Source organism: Crocuta crocuta, unplaced genomic scaffold (assembly GCF_008692635.1).
Source record: "Crocuta crocuta isolate KB4526 unplaced genomic scaffold, BGI_CrCroc_1.0 scaffold221, whole genome shotgun sequence".
NCBI lineage: Eukaryota > Metazoa > Chordata > Mammalia > Carnivora > Hyaenidae > Crocuta > Crocuta crocuta.
The window spans coordinates 5,111,636-5,136,814 of record NW_027528610.1 but is presented as its reverse complement, the minus strand read 5'-3'; the positions used below and the strand labels follow the sequence as shown (position 1 = coordinate 5,136,814).

The window sequence follows — 25,179 nt, the reverse complement described above, 5'->3', positions numbered from 1 at the left end:
TTTATTTGTTTTTGAGAGAGAGAGAGCGTGCATGAACAGGTGAGGGACAAAGAGAGGGAGACAAAGAATCCCAAGCAGGCTCCACACTGTCAGCAGAGCCTGACACGGGGCTCAAACCCATGAATTGTGAGATCATGACCTGAGCCGAAGTTGGACACTCAACTGACTGAGCCACCCAGGCGTCCCTCAAAACCATTGCTTAACTAAATTTCTCTACGACTATGTATCCCCATGTGTTTTCTCTTCACCTTAGCCATACATGCATGCAGCAATTACCATTTTGGTTTTATTTGTTTTCATATGAGTCACCCCACTGAAGACTGCATTATATGGAGGAAGGACCTGTCACTTTTCATATTACTTTAGTTTTGTGTGTGCCAAGCACAATCCCTGCTATTTTCTGAGAGAAGAAAAGGGGATGTTGCATTGACACATTATCTGGGTTTTTCCTCTCACTCTGAACTAACATCAGATCCAAAAAAGTAACAGCATAGTCTGTCTTGCTGGTAACGGATGTATCTTTAATCACTAAAGGTATTTTTGTCAATTAAAGCTACCACTCTGTATTCACACCTCCTCAGGTCAAAACACCAAATGCAATAAATAAGCGGTTTGGAAGATTCACTGTAGCTTCTGCAGGTCCCCAGATTCCAAACGTGAAACTGGCAGCTCCTGTTTAATGTGCATCTAGACTTAGCGAGTGAGTCACGGTGGTAAAGTCAACAATGGTGAAGACCCAGGACTTCCAACATAGCTGGCTTTCCAGAACATCCTAAATGATGAGAACAGGCTACACTCTTTCCTGAGAGCTGCACGTAAAAGGGATTTAGAGAGGTTCGAATGCATTCCTTGCTTCTCAGCTCCTGTGTGGAAAGGAAATCACAGACACATAGTGTTTGCTCATCTTCTCAGATGTCTTCCAGTGATGAGGTCATGGCCTCCAGATGACGCTCTACTCAGCATCGGGGAACAAAGAATGCTGGGGAAGCAACCAGTAGTTCGAAATAAGAAATATGCTCTATGTGAAGAATGCCATCCTCACCAAATCCCAATTCGTGGCATGTTTGCTTTGGCTTCATCAGGTTTTCCCCAACACAGCGGAAGGAGAAGGGCCTAATTAAATGTAACAAATGCATCAACACATTTCGCTGTGATGACTTTAATAGGTGAGGATAATCAAGCCTGGACAGAGAACTTAGTTTCCAAGTCTGGAATTTCTGATGAGACATTCTTCTCATCAGTGGCCAGCACACACTTATTTTTCATGACTCTCAAGTTTACAAGGAAAATTGCTTCTCGATGCCATTTTCTGCCCAGACTAACATTGGAGAAATCATGCTAGAATCTGTATGGGAAAAGGAGTACAGTTAATAAGGTACAGAGTAATTATCCAGCTACGAGAAGCAGTGAGCTGTCAGGCTGGGTTGGGGAGGAAATGGAAGGTGAACTAATTAGTAATGTTTTCAGTGCAAAGTTTTAGGTTTGGCAAAATTCCATAGAATGATTTTGGTCGCCGAAATAATTCTATTCTAACAGTTTAAGCATATGAACAAAGTGGTGGGGGGTATCTTTGTTTACTTTTGCTTTAACCACCTTCTGAGATAAAGACATTAACTAACAGTTTAAAACACATCCCTGCCGTTGAATCTCTGGTGCGGAAGACTGGATAAATTATATCGCTCATACTCTGATCATTGTGTGTGACCACAATGGTCCATGTAGAGATCTCCGTCCTTCATGACCTGCTCCCTTTCATCCGTATCCGCTTCCTATCCCATTAGCTACTGTGTAACAGGTGCTCTATGTGTTATTTGTTCATCTGTTTGTATGAAATATTCTTTTCGTGTTTCATGTTTACATAATTATATTGATCTATGTCCCTTTATACGTGCGTATTCTCACACCAAACTGTGCTTTTACGTTCTATCCATGTCGCTATGCTATTTACTTCTCTACTGGGAGTAACCTAGTACCACACATTTAGAGGCTTAAAACAATAATCCCAGCCTCTCTGTTCCGTGGGCCCAGCCACAGGGTGGTAGCTTCTTTCTGAAATTGGAACCTGTACGTTACTATTCTGCATCTGCAGCTCTGCCCTGAATTCCACCACCTCAAGGAATCAGATTCGACCGACAACCTCAGAGAGCTTAGAGGCAGATCCTGCCCCAGCCACACTCCCAGAGGAGACAGGAGCCCCAGCTGACATCTTGACTGAAGCCATATGAGACGCTAGCAGAGGACTCAGCTAAGTAACGCCCACACTCTTGGCCCCTTAGGAACCACAAGAGAGCAAATGTGTTTTATGCTGTTCCGTTTGTTTCGTGGTGATAGAGAACTCATGCAATCCCCAATAATGGCTCCAGCCTCCTCACAAAGTCAGCCCTCTGCTCCCGAGAAAACCTGGTGGATCAGAAACAAAGAGGCACACAGCTTTCCTTGTACTCTGCTGCTCCCGGTAACCCCAAGTTCCATGATATGAATGCAGAATCCTCTTGAGCTTGACAGCAACCCTTTATAGCCCATCGTGCACAAAGTCCAAGTCTTCTGACTCAAATCCTTCATCCACACCAGTGACCCTGAGCAGCTTACTGCCATTGCTTACACAGTGATTCTTATAGAACCCGCCCCATGTTTATACAGAGAAGATGAAATGAGGTCATTCGTGAACATGATCAAGGCATCATCAGCCAGAACTTACCAAGTACTCACAAAACGTTAGCCGTAGCATTACTGCTGCTGAGTGAAATGAAAGATTTGTATGCTACAAAGAACACTAGGTTCTCAGTGGATGGATGGAAAAGGTAAAATGAATGATTAATACCAATTAGCAGAGATCCGTGAAGGAAAATGAAGGAACATTATCAGGCCATTCCATGCTGGACACAAAGGGTGCCTGGACTTTGCTTCCTGTCGACTTCCTGCTTTCAGATCTATTTGAATATTCGGTGTCCTCATTTTTAATATTAGGTATTTACAGCATCAAGCCTCATCAACCATAAGGAACGCTCTCCTGCTATTGAAGGAAAGGGGCCACTGATACGGGACACAAATTTCACTTCGAGCCCTGCCAGCTACTTCGTGCTTCTCCAGCGGAGAATGTTTATCTTGTTGCAAAAGCTTCAAACTGAAAATGCATAACCTGTAAGCAGGAATATGGCTAACTGAAATTCTGCCGTGAATCATGTGAACTTACAACTGTGTTTATTCACATAAAAGGGGGCTACATACGTCGCCCTTTTGAGCAGAATCACTGAGGACGGGGATGGCCACCTTTTCTCTTTCTCAGATCCTAGAGGCAAGAACCATCTTTCCTCTTTCCTTTCAGATTCTTTCTTCCGACAGTAGCCACGTCTCATTGCTCTGATGTCTGGGTCTGACCAGCTCGCCCCGCATTCGCAATAAACACACATTTTCATGCGGCCCCCATTCTCTAGTCTCTCCAGGGATCGTGCCCGAAGGCCTTCTTCCTCCAATAAAACCACAATGCAGGCTTGTTTAATAGGCACTTTCGAACAGGATAATAAATGTCTCACACAACAAGACTGACCTTGTCACAAAGCAGGATGATGGCAGAAACTTACGAAGGTGATTTTCCATTTTGGAATTTATGAGCAACAGCACGGGAGGGAAAAGAGCCCTTCTCCATGGCACTGCACGCTACAAAGACAGGAAGTGTGGGCAGATCCGATGGCAAACAGAGAAAGGTATTCCTCTACAGAGAAATAATGGCACCACACAGGGGACATGTAACTATGATATGGGCCCCATCAAGTTTTCTAAATAGAGGTTTGCTGGAACACAGGCACACGTATTTTATTGTCTTGTTTTTATGTATCACCGATCTCTGGGTGCTTACGTGCTCAGACAGCAGAATTGGGTGGCTGAAGCAGAGATGATATAGTTCACAAAGCTCAAGCTCTTTACCATGTGACCCTTTACCTGACAAGCGTAGTGACACATGCATGGCTGGGTGAGCACATGGGTTTCAGAAGCCGTGGAAGGTTCAAGGGCTAGCAAGGAAGTGCGCCTTGTATGTCACTGTTGCTGACTGGGCTCCAACACACAGAGCCAGACACCATCCCCGGCGGGAGCGGTGCTCTCTGGACGATGGCTACTTTAACATCCCTTATGCGGATAATTTAAAAAAAAGCAAATTATGTTTGTGTACCTTTCACAGTGGGTGTTATTTCAGAGAAAAGAAACATAGCAAGAGATGCCACTGGGCAGTGAGCTTCTGTAGCAAACAAGTACTTATTTTCCACAGAATATTTTCTAAATGAAGGCCCAGCTGAGAATTTCCCAGTGAGTGTTTTGTTTAATATATTATTAAACCATCAGGATGGAGATAAACCATCAGGATAGATACATCTTGAAGTTTCTGATAATTTTTTGAAGAAAAACTTATTTCAAACGAGATCCCAAGTGTAGGTAAAGATATAATGGGGTGTTAAGTTGGATAAATGACTATTTATATCTTCAGGTGAACCAGATCCTGAAAATGGGATCATGGTCAGACTACCATATGAGTTTAAACCTTGACATTAACTGATAAAGTACACTTTAAGTAGAATACAGTTAAGTAGAATAAAGGTGACCATGTTGTTGAACAAGGGAACGTTGAAAAGTGAGAATTATGAAATCACCATGAAATAAGCGGGAAAGAAGGAAATCCCACTAGCTCGGTGTCAGGTGTCGGATACGACTTTTATGTTCTTCACTGTGGGGCCACAGAAGCCGGGGTGAGTCACCGGTCCCTTTAAAAACAGCTCTGTGCAAAATCGTTCAGTGGCATGGCTATTCTAACACACCCGGGCTCTTTGTTGTTCCCCCGAGTGACTGTGTCTCTGTGGGGACCCAGAAGTCGACCCTGTCCCTGGTGCACCTCCTGCCCACGTCACCAAGCAGCCTCCCAGCTGCTGGACCGAGGGCCGCTGTCCGTCCCTAACCGCTGTGTGTCCAGTCCTGTCTCCCATGTCGCACGCTGCGCCGGGTCCCACCTGCACACCTTTGGTGACACGCATTTGCATGACCTTCGTGTCTGCGGCAAATGAAAGGGACACTTCTCCAGCACCTCCATTCAAGCGCTCAAAGAGCTCTATGAGGAAGTGCCAGGGCCGAGGACACAGAGCTGATTCAGAGCATCTGGCCCGTGAACACCAGAGGTCTAGAGCTCCCTTTCCAAGGAGATGCCATTCTGAGGCTGCTGGCGGGGGGAGTCGGGGAGTCAATGTGAGACATTCTGTCCAGCTTGGCACTAGCCCTGCCCCAGGAGGGAGCCAACATGACCCCCCGGGCAGGTGACGCCATCTCTGTCCCACTGGACGAACTCCAGTTGGACAAAACAAATGTCCTTCTATTAAATATCCATTTGGATGATGGAGCGGCAACAAAGAGGTGGCTATGTGAGCAGGGGCAGACTGATCGATCAGGAACCCCACTTCTCCTGTGAACCATCCCAGCGTCTGCACTTACCGGGACGAGTCTGAATGAGCACACCGGGGAAGAAGACATTAATCTTGGCTCTGGTCTTGCATATGTAAAATTGCTCCGGGAATGAATAGGCTGGGCTGTTTGTGCGCCAGGCCCTTCAGGCGGGATGAAGACACAAAGCATCATTGTTGGCTGCAGGGAGGAGGCGCCTGGCTTGCGAAACTTTCCAAAGACGACGGGAAGGGACTTGGGCGGATGCAAGAATACCTGAAAAATGGCAAAATGGAAAAGACTTAGCGGCAGTTTACGTCCGTTTAATTTTCGGCTAAGGACCAAGAGTCGTGCAAGAGTCTTTTCCCTTGAACAGAAATCGACCTCTTTCAACAGTACCTATTAAGAGGGCTTCTCCAATCAGCAGAGTCTGCTGATGGGAACCATTTGCAATTTGGAGGCCACACCCTTTGACCGAAACACTGAAGATGTAAAAAACAAACAGTAACCTCCCCCTTCAACCGCTCGTCTCATTAAAAGATGAAACACTTCAGTGAAACGTAGCTGACCCCTCATCCTATCAACAACTGGGCCAGCAGGTTGCTAATTAGAACAACGTAAAGCACGCTCTGTCTCATCCAACATTTACATTTAAGACTCTGCTGAAGCCGCAGGGGTTCGATGCTACAAAACACACTCTCAGGCGGGTCTCTTGGAGCGTGGCCTCTCCGAGCCCAATAGGAGGCAACCGGGTCTGATTTATGAGAACTCTGGAGGGACCATATTCAGGACACGCCAAGTGGCTCCTCTGTTGTATGTGGCACTGAACTTGCGGCTCTGTGGCGACCGCACTCATGATCCCGGGAGGCATTCTCCAGTGCTGAGGGGGTGACAGCAATTTGGCAGATCTGCCTGTGCTCCCCGTCTCTTTTCTCTTCTGTCACAAAAAGGAGAATCACTTACTTGCAAGTAAAATGTCTTTTTCTCTAAAGAAAATGTCTGGATCCCTTTGCCCATCTGTAACAATTATATCTGCTTAACATTACACTTTTTTTTGCAGCCTTTCTTTCCTTCCAGAAAAACCAAACACATAGAAGTTAATATGAAGTAAATAATTAAGACAAAGAAACACATGCAAATCATCCTCCTATGATTCACCTTATTCCAGGAGCACTTCTTCAGTGAGATTCACAGGCTCCTTTGGGAATATGGGTCTCCATTAGGAAAGGTCTACTTTTCTACACTCCAAAAAAGCTTCATAATTCAAGAACTGATTCCCTGGGATGAAGTTGCAAGGGAGGTTTTGACAGGAATAATCTCAGGAAACCCAGTTCAGATGGTAATAAGCTGATGTTGCAACCAAGAGACCAAGAAGCAAGTAAGAGAGTGATTTCTCCACCTGCGCAACAGGAAGGGTAATGCAAATGTATGACAGTTATGCAAATAGTGGACAGGGACTCAGCAACAGCCACACTACACCGCCATTTTGTAAATCAGAACAAAAGAAAGTTGTGTTTTTTGGATCTTGGATACCTCACCGCGTTCACACAGAAGAACTCTATGTCAGAGAATCATTTCACCCCGCAAAGAGAGGAGTTCTGTTCTAGAGAACGTATGTATGACAGGAGCCCTGTGCTAAGTGATAATATCTATATGTAGCTACAGTCTTGAATGCATCTCTTCTTTACTACTGCAGTGGGGAGATCTGAGCAATGAACCACAGTCAACCCATTATGTTCTCCGGAGCCTTTCAAAGCCACCAAACAAACAAACAAACAAACAAACAAACAAAAAAACCCACAAACAAACAAGCTTCTTTCTTTCAAAATAAACAAGTACCCTCCTCCATGCTCATCTCCCACTTGTGGGGATGAGCACTGGGTGTTATATGGAAACCAACGAGACAGTAAACTATTTGTAAAAAAAATAAAATAAAATAAAATCAACACATCTGACCAAAAAAAATAAACAAAATAAACAAGTAATCCTATGTAGACAGGAAAACTGCACCCTGCTGCATATCAACAAACTCAATAATTAGAGTCAGATTAAGAAACAAAACAAGGGGCGCCTGGGTGGCTTAGTCGGTTAAGCGTCCGACTTTCGCTTAGGTCATGATCTCGCGGTTCGTGGGTTCGAGCCCCGCGTCGGGCTCTGTGCTGGCTGCCAGCTCAGAGCCTGGAGCCTGTTTCAGTCTGTGACTGCCTCTCTCTCTGACCCTCCCCTGCTCACGCTGTCTCTCTCTCTCTCTCCCCTAGAAATAAAGAAAACATTAAAAAAAAAACAAAAACAAAACGAAACAAAACACCTAAGGATACATGGGGAGAAAAGAATCTACATGGTACATCTGGGACCAGAGGACCACAGAGAAAGACTGAGATTCCATTCCGTGATGGGGCAGCTGAGGAAAGCTCTCTCCTGATCATATGCCTAGATTTTCATGCTCGGGTGACCCTGCACGGGGATCGGAGTCTTCCACTGCACTGTGATTGGAGGTAGATGTGCTACGGGTGGAACACAGCGGCTTCTGGAAGAAGCAATGCAGAAAATGCGAATATCCTCTGCATAGAAGTTTAAAGGCTGTTGTGCAAACCATATTCCTGGTGGCTCTGAGGGGCTAGGTCCTATTCAGGAGACCTTTGGTACCAGGAGAATGGAGTCTGGGGACAAGCAGAGGCAGCCGCCGTCAAAGACATCATGGAGTAGCCGTGAGGAGCCAGCTTCNGAAACAAAACACCTAAGGATACATGGGGAGAAAAGAATCTACATGGTACATCTGGGACCAGAGGACCACAGAGAAAGACTGAGATTCCATTCCGTGATGGGGCAGCTGAGGAAAGCTCTCTCCTGATCATATGCCTAGATTTTCATGCTCGGGTGACCCTGCACGGGGATCGGAGTCTTCCACTGCACTGTGATTGGAGGTAGATGTGCTACGGGTGGAACACAGCGGCTTCTGGAAGAAGCAATGCAGAAAATGTGAATATCCTCTGCGCAGAAGTTTAAAGGCTGTTGTGCAAACCATATTTCTGGTGGCTCTGAGGGGGTAGGTCCTATTCAGGAGACCTTTGGTACCAGGAGAACGGAGTCTGGGGACAAGCAGAGGCAGCCGCCGTCAAAGACATCATGGAGTAGCCGTGAGGAGCCAGCTTCTTGAGGACCCGTGGGCCATGAGGAGAATGTTCGGAACCAGGTCCTGACATGAGACACGCCAAAGCTCATGACAGGCTTTACGCCTTACAGGGGTGTTGCCCCTTCTATCTCCTGGCTACTTTGGGATGGAATCCTAATTTATTTTGCAGGGTAAACAGAACATCTTAATTTCCACTGAAAAAGACTCACCTAATATGTTAGATTCAAAAACAAATTTACTTAGCTGGGGCACAGTTGAACTTTATTACACTAATTTAGAATTTATTAGCTTTGTGAACTCTAATGCTTTGAGGCGGCATAATGAAGGCTTTTAAAAACTGGATTTTAAAACTTATAGTGAAGTCAGCAGGTTCAAATAATTAAATGAGAGTGAAAAAATATTTTCGTTAATGCAGTTAAATGCCTTTACCCAGAGCCTGACATGAAAAACAGTCCTGGGCAACATGCCCGCATCACTGTAGCAGGCAGCTGAATGGGGCTGAGCACAGTAGTCAGTGGTCCCACATTCACAAGGAGGACACAGCCTTCCATTGCTGACAATAAAGACAGCAGGCCCCGTGACAGCCTCCCAGGCATCTACCTCTAACCTGTAAAAAGTAGGAAACTGGAGATTCAAGGGAATTTGGTTACAACAGTGAATGTTTGCTTACGATGGGTTATCATCCTAATACACAGCTTACGGCGTTAGGTAGGGAGGAGAGTGCTTCTTATATTTCATCTCAGGTGAGGGTGATCCCTGAAAATCCAGAGGTTGAGGGATGTCAGGCAGGCATGTTCCTCCTTAGCTGCATGTTCCTCCTTAGCTGCATGCTCACTGATTTTCAGAACTTGGCTTCTTTTCCTGCCATTTGAGCATGGCCATGTTTGCTAAAAAGCTCTGGGGAGCCTCGCCTATGTCCCTGAGAGTTTGAGGGTCTGCCATGAACACAGCGAGCGGTGCCTGCTGATGAACTGGAAAGTTCTGAGGGCCAGAGAAGTTTGGGGTAGCCAATAGCAAGGAGAGACTGCCCAAGTGGAGTTGGTGAGAAGAACAGGTTTTTCCTTGCGTTACATGGACAATGAGAAAGGGCACCAGGCTCTGGTCTGTCTTGAAGTTAATATGTTCAAGTCGTATAAACCCAGAGAGCTTCAGCAGTAGGAGCCTGTTGGGGGGAACACTCAGGAAGGGAGTGTGAAAGGTCAATGGGAGGTAAGCCTTGTTTGTCCCAGGCATCTGTGCAGGGCTGAGGACCCCATGGGTCCCTCTAAGACCTCCCAGTGCCAGGTCTGGAGCAGATGAGCATTCCACACTCAAACACCTGCCACAATGTCAACTTGGACCCCCAGCCAGCAGAAGCAAAGACAACCCTGAAAGAGTAAGCCTAGTTCAGTGAGCCAGTATCTCCACCTTCTTTAAATTCTTTTCTTCCCTGCCCTAAATCTGTAAGAGGTTAGGGGGACAGAAGAAAGCACAGGGAAGAGTCAAACTATATACCCGTCTCTTCTGCACATCCCTGAGCTACAAACTAGGCTAAGAAGAGAAGCCTACTGTTGGTCCCAAATTTGAAATGGGATGAAACTTCTTTCATGCCAGAAAATGAAACTTGATTATAAAAATGAGACTTTTTCTCATAATTGGAAATGTGTGGTAAGCAACAGGATAGGGTCAAGGGAGTGCGTGCGTGTGTGTGTGTGTGTGTGTGTGTGTGTGTGTATTTAAACATTTATTTATTTTTGAGAGACAGACAGAGTGAGCAGGAGACTGACAGAGAGAGAGGGAAAGAGAGAATTCCAAGCAGGCTCTACACTGTTAGCACAGAGCCTGACGTGGGGCTCAATCTCACGAACCATGAGATCATGACCCGAGCCAAAATCAAGAGTCAGATGCCTAACCGAATGAGCCACCCAGGCTTCCCTGGTCAAGATGTATTTAAGGGTACAGACAAGGACACTGAGATGTAACATGCTGAGGAAACATTAAAGGAAAATAAAGCTTTTTGCTCTGTGTTGCTCACTTAGTTCAGAATGGTACAATTCACTCATTCTATTTTTATCCTCGCAGACCCATGGACACATTTCTTCTCTCTGGTGTCTCCATGAGGTCAACTTCTCCAAGCAGCTGGCTTTCTCACTACACTTTACCTTTTACGCAATCAAGCAAAGAACCTTTTTGATTTTTCAGTATCGCCCTCCAAGAAGACTTTTAAAACACTTTTTCCTAATCAGCGGCCCAGGAGATTTTGATAGATATACTTCTGTCTGTCTATGTGTTGGATTCTATCTTGCTTTATACGTGTATATGGCAAGATTGTTTCAGAAAGGCTGCCTCATAATTCACTTACTCGCATTTCACGGAAATACAGAAGTGAGTGTGGAGTCAGTGGTTTTCCCTCTTGTATATGAGGGAGCCATAGGGTTGCACAGAGTCATCGCCATGAACACCCAAAGGGGTGAGGGTCAAGACCAAGAGCAGGTGCTATTTTATGCATCACAGAGAAGGGGAACCTCCCGTACAGTACTCTACATGAATACGACTGCGGGGCCCTTCCAATTGAAATTGTGCAGCTGTTTTTATATGTCTGTCCATTAGGGTTTTATGCAATATGCCAGTTTATAAAAATGCTTCAGAGTTTAAAATAAAAGTAAAAAAATGCTGGTCTCAATGAGCTAGAATGTCCCCTACACTTTTGGATTCTGGCTCTATGGTTAATAAGGCCATGACGCACATTGGCATTTTAACAGGGAGGCAAGCGTGTATTCAGGAAGACTCGAAAATGTTTGTGGGATGTCATCAAAGAAAAGATATTTTTTATGGAAACTGTTCTGTCTGCCCCTCAAATCACTCCCAGTTGGCAGTTTGCCAATAAGCCCCACTCCATTAGTCCACAGGGGAGTTCTACCATTGATGCATAGTTATGGCTTTTTTTTTTTCTTTTTTAAGGAAAAAAATGAATCCTGTAGCATAGCATGTAACTCTTTTGGGCTGCATTACATTTCCTTCAATGCAATATAAGGTGATTCATTTAAGTTAAAATACAAGAGATCTCTGAAATCTGATTATGATATACTTGGGCTTTATTTCTTGGTGAGAATACTTTCATATAAGAGGTCAATACCATGTCAACTTTCACGGCTCTTCCAGTTTGGATCACCTGCTTCGTGATGATCCAATCAATTACACCATCCACTCTGACACAAAACCAACAGAACTGTGCACGGAGGTACACAGTAGGGGTTCAACCCACATTCTTGCCATGCTGTGAAAAGCTCTCAAATAAGGTGGGAAAAATTCACTTGTTAACGAATGAAATGTTATGGACTGAGGGGGCAGTGACCAATTGGGTTTAAGAGCGCTTCCCACAAGGTCAGGTGACTTTTGAGCTGGAGTTTATAGGGTCTTGCCAAGAAGAGAATGGAATAAGATTCCAGATACAAGAAACAACTGGATCAACATGTCTCAGGAGTCTTCCAGGGTTTGGGGATTCCATCTCGTTCCTGGCTTTCTTGGGTGAAGGAGAAAAGAGACAACGCACCAAGAAGGGGGGTGGGGGGGGGCCTGCTGGTGACAGGAAACTGAGCAAGGTTCTTCACGGTTTTCTGGACTTCTCGCACAATGCCAACATGGTTGACATCTACCCCGCACGTGATGACAAGTCCCTGAAAGACTTAAGCTGGGGAGCCAGGGACTGTTCTATCTCAGGCTGGCAGGTCCGGAGTTGTACAAAAGGGAAAATACGGGGACAGCGGAGAAGTCACGCAGTGTGAGTGTATCAAGGCAAGGTTTGGTTGTTCTTAGATCCTGGAGTCTATACTGTGTGGAAGCTCATGCCACTGAACGGAGTCTACCAAGATTTCTACAGAGAATACTACGATTCAGTTTTGCTTATCATAAAGTCGTTTGAAATTATGTAGGTATGAGCAACACAATACTACAGAACCTCTTGTGAACATAATTCATTCTGGAAACATGCTTGGAATCCAAAGTACTTGGATATCAAAGTGCATTTCAAGAACCATTGGCTATGTTGTGATCATGTGACATTCAGCGTCACATACTACTCATACTGCAAGACATCGCTGTTTATCAAGTTAAAATTTATTAGCAGTGTTTGTTTGTCTTGCAAAACCCTCACCGACTAAATTACTCTCAATCCAAGGTTTTACTGTAGTTGGTTTTAAGGACTTCTTTGTGCACAGATACATGCATATAGATACAGGTGTAGACCAATCCATCAGAGACACAGAAAGAAAGAGCAACCATATATGTACACCTATATTTTAAAAACATCTCACTTTATTCTATTTTAGTTAATGATTTGTCCTAGAAACTTTGAACTCTAAATTAATTTATAGAATTTAAACCCCAAACACGAGTGAAATATTAAATGCATGATAACTTCAGACAGGGTCCTCAAGATATTTCAAAATTACTGAATTATGACAACAAAAAACGCCAGCAACCTATATATCTAAGGGCAGACAACTATCAAGTGTATTCTCTGCTGAGTCCAGCACCAGACCGAAGCTTCACAGATGCCATGATACAATTAACTAATGAATAGCAAGTTTCTGTCAGCACAGAGCCCAAAGCGGGGCTTGAACTCAGGACCCATGAGATCATGACGTGAGCCAGAGGTGGATGCCGACTGAGCCACCCAGGCACCCCTCCCCTCTTTTGATTTGAATAAGCCTCGTGTCTGGATGAGCACGGCACACCCACGTTAATCACCCGTAGACACTGCCTGGGACAATAGACACTGTTGGGTGGTACGCAGCTGAGCATTTCCACAAATCTAATCCCAACTTGAGCATTATGCAGAGCATTTGGGAGACCTCTGTCGATAACACACTTCCATTTTCACAGACAAGATCATGCTCACACATAGACAGACCATGTATGCATTGTGACAGTGTGTGCATGATGGCAGGCCCGCAGCGGGGTGGAGACGGCAGAGCTTCCAGGGTAAGAAGTCATATAAACTCCATTACCTACATGACTGACCAAATACCACCAATCTCTCAGCTTTAGAATGATTCACTCTTTACAAAAAAAGAGATGTTTCTTTGTGACATCTGGCAAACTAAAATTCGTGATTCTTCCAATGGGGAAAAAAAATACTTTTGAGCTGTTAAGGTCAAATTAATTTTTGAAGTGGTTCTTCCTGAAGAACCTTTAATCCAGGAGAATACACCCAAGTGCCCTGAAAAGGAGACTGATCAATAACTTACTAAAAAGAATGAGTTTTTCCTGCATGGTGAGAGTCACAGCAAGATCACTTGAAATAGAGCACTAACCTAGTGTCCACACATGTGGGAAAAGGTGAGACTCATGATATGGGGATCAGGCGTCGCGTTACATTATCAAGTGAATAACTCACACACAAACGCAAAAGCTCATTTACCTTTCAACTGACAGCCTCCAGGATTTTCCCTTCTTAGTGTTTGTCCACACTGATTGAGAGAGGGGATTACAAGATGTGGCCCAGACTGCTTATGACCTTCCGAGAGTCACTCTAGAGAATGCATTTCGAAGATAAGCATCTAGGGACGCCTGGGTGTCTCAGTAGGTTAAACGCCTGACTCTTGATTTGGCTTGGGTCATGATCTCACGGTTATTGTCAGATCAAGCCCCATGTTGGGCTCCGTGCTGACGGTGGAGCCTGCTTGGGATTCTCTCTCTCTCCCTCTTTCTCCGTCCACCCCCTGCTCATGCACTCTCACTCGATCTCTCTCTCAAAATAAACAAACTTAAAAACAAAGATACCCCATCTAGGCTGAATGCATGGTTTGAAGAAATAGCTTGTAGGATGGAATAAGGTCCAAATCTGAAGCCTTTTCCACACATCTCTTTCACAAGAGGTTTTTGGCTAGTGTCTCTGTACATGACTTCATGTTCCACAGACTCCTGTGCAATCACTGCTACGGGGACGGGACAAAGCTCTAGAGATGATTAAGGTAGGAATGTATGTTCATCATATGTAACTGGACGTTATTCATTGATGAGCTGAAAGACATAACATTTAATGTAAAGAGATGCCAAGGATGATCTAATTTGAGCTGGACTTGGCTGATATTCCATGTGTATATTACACAGAACACATAGCTCACTGTTTGAAGAAATATCAAATTTAAAAAGTTATCTTGTGTTGATTGGTTTGTGGAAAAACAGGCAGCAAGGAAGGCCACAGCACTACTGTTATGAAAATAATAGAAGGTGTGTCTGGATGAGGGAATCCAGAAGAGTGTGTCCACAGCTCACTAGTGCCAGGGAGCAGCCTTGCAGAGTGAGGGCAGGGCGGGGGTGGGGGGGTCGGAGAGGATATCATTTTTCCTGTTCTGCTTCACTTGTGCCTCGTTCTCTAAACAACAGGTAAGCTTAGCACATCTATAACCACACTTGTATCTTAAAGAGGTTCTGCCATTTACCTTCTGCTCCTGAAGGTACATTTTCTAGTTACAATTAGGATGTCACCTTTCTTTAGATAGAGACAGATCTGGGGTCTTAGTTTAGGCCGTTCGGACAGAATGCCATTGGCTGGGTGGCTTACACACAGCGGGCATGGATTTCTGTCCATTCTGGAGGCTGCAAGTCTGAGATAAGGAAGCCACCATGCTCATGTCGGGGTGGGCACCGCATTCTCTCTGTGTCCTCACGTGGAGGAAGGGAACAGAGCTCTCTGGGGTCTCTTTTACAATGACACTAGTCTCATTCATGGGGGCTTCTCCTTCAGGACCTGACCACCTCCCAAAGACCCCACTCCCAAATACCACCATATTGGGAGTTAGGTTGCAACATATGAATTCGGGGGAGGACGGCATAAACATTCAGTCCATAGCAGCTGGTCTCCAACGAACTTTACAGGAAGAATCATTGAGGAGAAATCATCTGGCTTTTACCCATTTGGATAAAATTTCCTTTAATCCTAACAGTCCTTTAAAGTGACTCTTTAGGGGTGCCTGTGGGGCTCAGCCAGTTAAGCACCCAACTCCTGGTTTCGGCTCAGGTCATGATCTCACACTTCATGAGTTCGAGCCGTATAGTGGGCTCTGCGTTCACAGTGTGGAGCCTGCGTGGGATTCTCTCTCTCTCTCTCTCTCTCTGCCCCCGCTGCATTCATGCACTGTCTTCTAAAAATAATTATTTTTTTGAAAAATAAAATGACTGTTGAAAAGTTTGTGTCTTTATCATGTTTGATGATATATGATAAGATAGGTAAGATGATAGATTACAGAGCAGATTGTACAGAGAGGGAGAGAGAGCCAGAGAGGGACCCTGAGAGAGAGGGAGAGGAAGAGGAGGGGAAGAGAGGGAGGGAGGGAAAACGGAAGGATACTATGACCATCCGAGTGTCCCGTGGTGGAGGCCTGCTTGGCTTCTGGATGAGCAAGCGTGCCCAGGGGTCTCCTGGGGTCCTACAAAGCACACGGGGAGGAGGTGCCCGGTCGCATACCTGGCATGGGCACTGTGTCCCTGAAGTGAGGTGCCGTGCAGCGGGGAGGGCGAAGGAAGCCTGCAAGGAGCTGCTGGGCACAGCCGCAGCCGTGCTCCCAGGGAAGCTCAGGGGGTGTGCGGCTGCCCCAAGGAAGGGCTGCACACAGAAGATGTGGACATGGACGTCTCCGGGTTTCTGGAATGTATTTTTCCTGGAGACAGTAGCGGTGGCATAAAGGTTGCACTTTGCATGCTGAAGATCATTTCTTGTTTTTAATTTAAAATATATTTTAACAATTATTCATTTTTGAGAGACAGAGTATGAGTCAGGGAGGGGCAGAGAGGGAGGCAGGCACAGAATCCGAAGCACGCTCCAGGCTCTGAGCTGTCAGCACAGGGTCCGACGTGGGGCCCGAACTCACAGATTGCAAGACCATGACCTGAGCTGCAGTCGGTCACTTAAGCAACTGAGCCACGCAGGTGCCTCATAGATCACTTCTTTTGTAAAATATTTTTTAGTAGGCTCCTCCCCCAACATGGGGCTTGAACTCATGACCCTGAGATCAAGAGTCACATGACATGCCATCTGACCCAGCCAGGTGCCACCATTATGTCATTTTTGAGACAATGAAAAGAAACATAAAAATCATGGGTTTGTTTTTCAAATTTAGCATTCTAAAAGAAATACAAACATACAGTGTTTATTCCAGGATCTAGCAACAATCAGGAATGACACAACTTGGGCACTGCCAGAAAACACGAAGATTACTATTTCCCCAAAGTTCTAAATGTATTACTAGGTGCTAAGCAAGATAAGTCAGAGAAAGACAAATACCATATGATTTCACTTATATGAGGAATTAAAGAAACAAAAATGAACAAAAAGAAAAATAGACAAACCAAAAAAAGACGTTTAACTATGGAGAACGCAGTGATGGCTCCCAGAGGGGCCGTGCGGGGAGGGGTCTGGGGGAAATAGATGATGGTGATTAAGGAGCACACCTGTGATGAGCTCTGAATACTGTACGCTATACNTAAAAAAAAAACTAATACTGTAAGTTCACAACAGCATTATTATTTATTAAAATTAAATAAATAAAAATAAAATATACTGCAAACAAAAATATTAGTTTTGTTTCAGTTTTTACTAAGGTTCTGTCTCCATAGGATGCCAGGTACTATACATTAGCAAAGAGATCATGAAACATGTAGAAAGGATAGAATTAATCAGAAAGAGAGTAATGATATTATTCCATCTGTATTTTCAAAAGACTGTCATGATATAAAATTAGCTTGTATATCTATATGCATTTATCATAAAATCTGAACATCTGTTCTTCACTGAAATTCAGAAACAAAGTTATAGTGTTGCTGTTGGAAGCTCTTGCCTGTAAATCGTCAAGAAACTGAGAGAGATATCCAATTGTCTTGTAAGAGACAAATAATTCTGCCTTGTAGCAAAGAAATATGGAAAATGACTTTAGTTTGGGGATTCTACAAATATTGTTGAAAATTATTTTCAGAGCCCACATAACCACATATTTTCTACTTGTAATAAATAGGTTGTGAAACTAATACCTTAATTATGGTTTCTGGAACGTTCAATCAATCAATAGGGTCTTGGCATTTAGTTTGATATTTTCCCTAAGTGGGCTGGCTGGCCCTGTGGGCACTGTTGCAATGCCTCAGTGAACTGAGTTCCCTCAGGTGCTAATTTCAGGGACAGGGCTGTTTCTGTGTTTCGATATCATGCCAAGGAGCTGTATACACACAGCCACGGGCACACGCCTACCTCCTACATGCGATCTAGTGGGGTCTGGTTTGTTTGCTTTTTAATGGAGGCAGATGAGCCTATAGTCAGGCATCTTGGGTGTCAATATCTAAAATTTCACTATTTGTTTAAACTCCTGAGATTTTTCTCTAATTATGTTGGCAGTAATACAGAGTATTGCGGGCACCAAACGATGGAAGGAGTAAGGTCTTCTGGTGTCCCAGGCCCGACAGAAGAACTGTATCATACAGATTATTCAACATCATTATTACGAACACATTTTTACACTCTTGTCAATTCTCCATGGTTAGAAAAATGTATGGTGATGCACTTATTTGGGCTTTTTTTTTTCTTTCCTCCAGAGAAGACCCTGAAATAAAGATGTGAGGGCAAGCTGTTCACCCAGGACACGATCACAAGCACCATGGTAGAGGGGTAAGGCACGAAAGGGGTGCTGCAAATCATCAGCGCGCTGGTGAGCGCGAGAGAGCCCTGCAGAGCCTCTGCAAGGCTCCCAGACTGCACCTCAGGTGGGACGGGGTGTCCAGCAAGTCCGGGCAAAGGGCTGCCAGTGACCGCCCATCGTGGTCTCTTCTTGGAGGAAGGGGAGGCGATCACCACCTTGGCTTCTCAGTTCTCATCCATTATACACCTTTGATTTTCTCTTCTTTTATATGGTGAAAGAGGAACGTGCGAAGTCATTCCTTAACTGTATTTAATAATTCTATATGTAACATTTAGCTATTCATTCAGATTCACCCTACGACGGCGTGACAAGGTGAGAGGAGGCACAGAGCAGATACGAGATGATGTGATTATGACACGTGGTAAAGAAGGGGTAATGCTGTCGTGTGTTCTACCGACCCCTTGTGGAAGAAGGGGTGGAGGGGCGAGCAGTGAAGTATGAAAATCCTCCACATTCTGCAGGCTAACTGTACCTCTCTGACTCCGCCCACCAAAAGCAGTGAAGAAGGTATTATTAATAACACCTATGTATTAACACGCTAACATGCTGCTATCACTAGATTCAAAAGAACGCTGGACATATATATAGTTCACGATTACACACATGCACCATACAGTGAAGGTATGACATTTTACCTTTTCATTCTGTATTGAGTAATAATATTATGCTATCAAAATATTCAATGAATATGTTGCAGCCACAACATTAAATGTCAAGTAATTTAAAAAAGAATTTTTTAAATTTATTTATTTTTGAGAGTCAAAGAGACAAATCATGAGCAGGGGAGGAGCAGAGAGAGAGGGAGACACAGAACCCCAAGCAGGCTCCAGGCTCTGAGCTGTCAGCACAGAGCTGCCACGGGGCTTGAACTCATGAACTATGAGATCATGACCTGAGCCGAAGTCAGACGCCCAACCGAATGAGCCACCAGGCGCCCCTCAAGTAACGTTATATTAACATAAAATATGCATTAGAATAAAAATGTTGGATATTAAATATTTTATAAGTGGAATTATAAATTATGATGATAGGAAAGCTAACAATGGGTATCGTACAATAAACATTTAATCTCAAAGGGCATTAAGTACAACTACTACTGTTTATTCAGTACCGCCTCCCATGTGCATTCAAAATGACTTCATGTGGGGCGCCTGGGTGGCTTAGTCGGTTAAGCGTCCGACTTTCGCTCAGGTCATGATCTCACGGTTCGTGGGTTCGAGCCCCGCGTCGGGCTCTGTGCTGACTGCCAGCTCAGAGCCTGGAGCCAATTTCAGAGTCTGTATCTCCCTCTCTCTCTGACCCTCTCCTGCTCACGCTACCTCTCTCTCCTAGAAATAAATAAAAAATATTTAAAAAAATGACTTCATGTGTCTTATTTACTACCTTTCTATCATACCTCTTCAAGCTAACTGCCCTCTGTATGGACATAAGAGCAGAGACAGAGAAGTCAAGAAGCTTTCAAATGGTCACACAGTAAACAACCCCTCCAGCTGTATTTAAAAGGCCNAGGCCCTAACGAGACTGAATCAGTGAATTATATTTTAAGAGATGCTAATGATGGCAAAGGACTATGAATCATAATAGGGATTCTATTTTTTAAATACACTTCATTTTATAGAGCTGTATTAACTCAGCAACAGACACAGAAGACAGTTCTCAAATACTTCCTGCCCCCACACGCCCATAACCTCCCTCTTTATTAACATCCTTTACTAGAGGGATATACTTGTACAATCAATAGGTTAGAATCAATAACCCCTCGCTGACACGTCCTAATCACCCGGAGTCCTCATACATTTCACTGGGGTTCATCCTTGGAGCTGTGCACGACATGGGGCTTGGCAGACGTATGATGACACATCTCCACCACTTAAGTACCATGCAGAAACTTCTGGGGAAGACGGTGCAGTAAGAGGGCCCTAAGCATAGCTCCCCCCACAGAAACATCTACATGACACCCACATCAGTGTAAATACCCCAGGAAATGACCCAAAGAGTTGGTGGGACAAACTTTCCACGGCTCATCTAGATAAGAAGCCACATCAAAAACGGTAGGAAGGGTGGAGACGTGGTCTGGAACCGAACCAAACAGAGGGTCACCGCAAGCACGGAGAAGGGACAGAGGGAGAGGAGCAGGTCCCACACCAGGCACTCCGGGCACAGAGGATCTGCCCTGGGAAGATGAATACAGGTAACGTTAGGCTTTGGAAACCAGAGAGCATGAACCCCGCACGGTTTTACAGTTCGTGGGGCCTTAACACCTGGCTCAAGCCCTGGGGGCACCATGTCCCTCTCCCGCCCACTGGCCGAGATACACCAGCACAAGCAGGAGGAGATGCCAATGCCATGCACCCCGCCTGCGAGCAGCAAGCCCCGGCATGAGCCCTCCTGCGCACCGGCCCCATCTGACCCACGGTCGGCAGGAGTCCACGCAGAGTGGCTCCAGGCCCCTCTCACGGGGCACCAGGCATGGTCAGAAGCAGGGCCGAAATCACAGCCGGGTACAACCAGCCCCCCAAGGCACCAGCACCACTCCAAAGCGACTCCTGCCCCAGGGAGAGAGAAAGAGAAGCGCACACGCACACGCACACAGGCGCACACGCACACAGACACACACACACAGACACACACACACACACACACACACCCCAGTCCTACTGCAGCAGTGACAGTGAACCGAGGACCTGAGGATGGATATCTGGGTGATTCGAGGTTCTGGCCACCAATAAAAGCTTCTCAGGGACACAGGGCGTGTACCCTGTAGTTTGGTACTAACGCAGCTCTAACAAGCCCTTCTTCTGACCCAACTCAAGTCCTAGGCTGCCCCAGACAGGCCTGCTAACAACAAAGGGACTAAACCCTGCCCAGAACAGACAAAGGAAGGTGCCGCACACGACTAGACTGAAGGCAAACAGCTGAACCACAACAGTAGGGTACATGCAGCACACACGAGACAGGTCCGAGGAGGACCAGGTCCTGACTGGCAGAGGCCACTTCGCTGCAGGGCACTACAGAGCCTCTTCTTCAGAAGGCTCTGGCTTTCAAGAGCAGGACACACAGCTGACTTCCTGAACACAGCAAAGCCACACAGAGTCAGACAGAATGAGGACACAGAGGAGTGTGTCCCCAGTGAAAGAACAAGGCAAAACCACAGCACGGGAGCTCAATGAAACAGAGAGTAGGAATACAGCTGATATAGAATGTAGAATAATGGTCAGAGATACTCACTAGACTTGAGAAAAGAGTGGAGGAACTCAGTTACCCTCAACAAGAAGACAGAAAATATAAGTAATAATGAATCAGAGACAAAGAAATCAAAAATTGAAATTAAAAAAACACAGAAGGAATAAATGGACTAGAGAAAGCAGAAGAATAAATCAGTGACTTGGAGGAGAGAGTAATGGAAATCAAGAATGCTGAGCAGGAGAAATAAATAGGATTATGAAAAATGAAAAGAGACTTAGGGAACTCAGCAGCACCATCAAGCATAATAAGATTTGCATTATAGGGAACCCAGGAAAACAAGAGAGAGAAAAGGGCACAGGCAATTTAGTTAAAGAAATAATAGCTAAAAATTTCCCTAATCTGGGGAGGGAAATAGGAATCCAGATGCAGGAGGCATAGAGAACAGCCAAGAAAATCAACCCAAGGAGGTCCACACCAAGGCACAGAGCAATTAAAATGGCAAAAAGTAGTGACAAAGAGAATTTTAGAAGCAATAAGAGAAAATCGTTACCTATAAGGGAAACCCAATAAGGTGATCGGCTGATTTTTTTCAGAAGAAACTTGCAGCTCAGAAGGAAGTGGCATGAGATAGTCAAGGTGCTAGAAGAAAAAAACCTACAGCCAAGAATTCTCTACCCAGCCAGGATGTCATTCCGAACAGAAGGGGAGATAGAGAGTTTCCCAACATGCAAAAGTTAATGGAATTCACTAGAAAACCACCCTTACAAGACATGTGAAAAAGGGTGAATGTCTGGATGCCTTAGTTGATGGAACGTCCAACTTCTGCTCAGGTCACAATCTTGTGGTTCACGGATTTGAGCCTTGTGTTGGGCTCTGTGCTGAAAGTCTACGGCCTGGAGCCTGCTTTGGATTCTGGGTCTCCTTCTCTGCCCCTCCCACGTTCATGCTGTCCCTCTCTCTTTCAAAAATAAGAAAAATGTAAAAAAAAATTAAACAAATAAATGTTAAAAGGTATTCCCTGATAGGAAAAGAAAGGCCGTGAGCAGGAATAAGAAAGTAGAAAGAACAGAAGCAGTAAAATTAAGTAGATCTGTAACAATCAGTCAAGGAATTCACAAAATAAAGGATGTAAGGTATGACATCATATACCTATAATGTGGGAGAGAAGGAAGTAAAAATTTAGTGTTTTTAAAATGCATACTAACTTTTTTTTAAATATTTTATTTATTTTTGAGACAGAGAGAGACACAGCATGAGCAGGGGAGGGTCAGAGAGAGAGAGGGAGACACAGAATCTGAAGCAGGCTCCAGGCTCTGAGCTAGCTGCCATTACAGAGCCCAATGTGGGGCTTGAACCTACGAACTGTGAGGTCATAACTTGAGCCGAAGTCGGATGCTTAACTGACTGAGCCACCCAGGCGCCCCACAGAATGCATACAAGCTTAAATTGCCATCAACTTTATATAAACTGCTATGTACCTAAAATGTATAAACCCAATAGTGATAACCACATATCAAACACCGGTAATTAGATACGCAAAACACAAAATGAAAGGAATCCAAGTCTATCATTAAAGAAAGCAATCACACCACAAGATACAAAGAAAAGGAAGGAACAGAGGTGAAGTACAGAAACAACTGTACAAAAAGTAACAAAATGGCAATGAGTACACGGCCATCAATAATTACTGTAAAAGTGAATGGACTAAACACTCCAATCATAAGAGACAGGGTTATGGAATGGATACACAAAGCAAGTCCTGTCTATCTGCTGCCTGTAAGAGACTCATTTAAGACCCAAAGACACCTGCAGATAGAAAGTGAAGGCAGGGGGAGGTGTTCATCATGCAAATGAACATGAAAAGAAAGTCAGGGCTGCAATTCTTACTTTGGACAAAATAACTTTAAGACAAAGACTGCAACCAGCAACAAAGAAGGACACTATAAAATCACAAAGGGGACAATCCAACAAGAATATCTAACAGCTGTAAATATTGATGCACTCAACATGGAAGCACCCAAATACAGACAGCAGTGAGTAATAAACATAAAGGATGTAATCAATAGTAATACAATATTAGTAAGAGATTTTAACACCAAACGTACATCAATGGATAGATCCTTCAAACAGAAAATCAAGGGAACAGCAGCTTTGAATGACACCTTGGACCAGATGGATCTTTTTTTCTAAATATATCTATTTTTAATGNAACCTTGTTGATTCATATATATATGTGTGTATGTATATATGAATATATGAATTACATTTGTATATATAATTTCATTTTTAAAATTTAAATTCTGGTTAGTTGACGCATATGGTAAAAGGCTTCAGGTATAGTGTTTTAGTGATTCATGTACTATGTTTTGAATGAGCCATTTGATCATAGGTNAGCAGCTCCAGGCTCTGAGCTATCAGCACAGAGCCCGATGTGGGGCTCGAACCCATGGACTATGAAATCATGACCTGACCTGTAGTTGGATGCCTTATCGACTGTGCCACCCCGAAGCCCCTTACATATTTTTAAATGTTTATTTATTTTGAGAGAGAGAATGAATGAATGAGCAAGCAGGAGAAGGGGCAGACAGAGAGAGACAGAATCCCAAGCAGGCCCCATGCTGTCAGTACACAGCCCAATCTGGGACTTGATCCCACTGTGAGATCATGATGTGCACTGAAATCAAGAATTGGATGCGTAACCAATTGNAACCCATGGACTATGAAATCATGACCTGACCTGTAGTTGGATGCTTTATCGACTGTGCCACCCCGAAGCCCCTTACATATTTTTAAATGTTTATTTATTTTGAGAGAGAGAATGAATGAATGAATGAATGAATGAGCAAGCAGGAGAAGGGGCAGACAGAGAGGAGAGATAGAATCCCAAGCAGGCCCCATGCTGTCAGTACACAGCCCAATCTGGGACTTGATCCCACTGTGAGATCATGATGTGCACTGAAATCAAGAATTGGATGCGTAACCAATTGAGCTTCTCAGGTGCCCCTGGACCAAATGGATCTAACAGATCTATTCAGGACACTCCACACAGAAACAGTAGATACACGCTCTTTTCAAGTGCACATTGAACATTCTCCAGAATAGATCACACATGAAGCCACAAAACAAGTCTCATCAAATTCCATACAAAACCACAAATTCGATGGGATATATGCACCCTCATGTGTATAGCAGCAGTATCTATAGCAGCAATCCAGCCACGATACGGAAACAGCCCAAATGTGCATTGACTGATGAATGGGTAAAGAAGATGTGGTGTGTATATCTCTACACACACACACACACACACACACACACACACACAATGTACTATTACCTGGCCATAAAAAGAGAACAAAATCATTCTATTTGCAATAATATAGATGGATCTAAAGAGTATAGTGCTTAGTGAAAAAAGTCAATCACAGAAAGATAAATTTCATAGGATTTCACTCATGTGGAGTTTAAGAAACTACATAAACCAACAAAGAAAAAAGAAACATATATAAAAACAGACTCTTAACTACAGAGAACAAATTGATGGTTACAGTCTGGAGGTCAGTGGGGGGATGGGTGAAATAGGTGAGAGATTAAGAGTATACTTATTGTGATAAGTACTGAGTAACGCATAGAACTGGCAAGTCAGTATATTGTACATCTTAATCTAATATAACAGCATATGTTAACTATAGCATTTTTTTAAACATTGGAAGATCATAGTTCCCTCAACTGTAAAATGAGGACTCAAACTAAATTATCCCTTTGCTTCCTGCA

At 44.3% G+C, this 25,179-nt stretch overlaps 1 long non-coding RNA gene across 2 annotated transcripts in view; it reads right to left on the bottom strand.

Moving 5' to 3' along the window:
* Positions 1-25,179, bottom strand: part of LOC144223929 (uncharacterized) — a 392,187-nt gene that overhangs the window by 92,582 nt on the left and 274,426 nt on the right. The window contains exons 5-6 of one of the 2 annotated variants that reach the window (XR_013332877.1): positions 5,473-5,697; positions 1,296-1,345 (exon numbers count right to left, since the gene is read on the bottom strand). This is a non-coding gene — a long non-coding RNA (uncharacterized LOC144223929). Of the gene's footprint in view, positions 1-1,295; positions 1,346-5,472; positions 5,698-25,179 lie in introns of those variants that run through there. The other variant, XR_013332878.1, reaches the window with a different exon arrangement.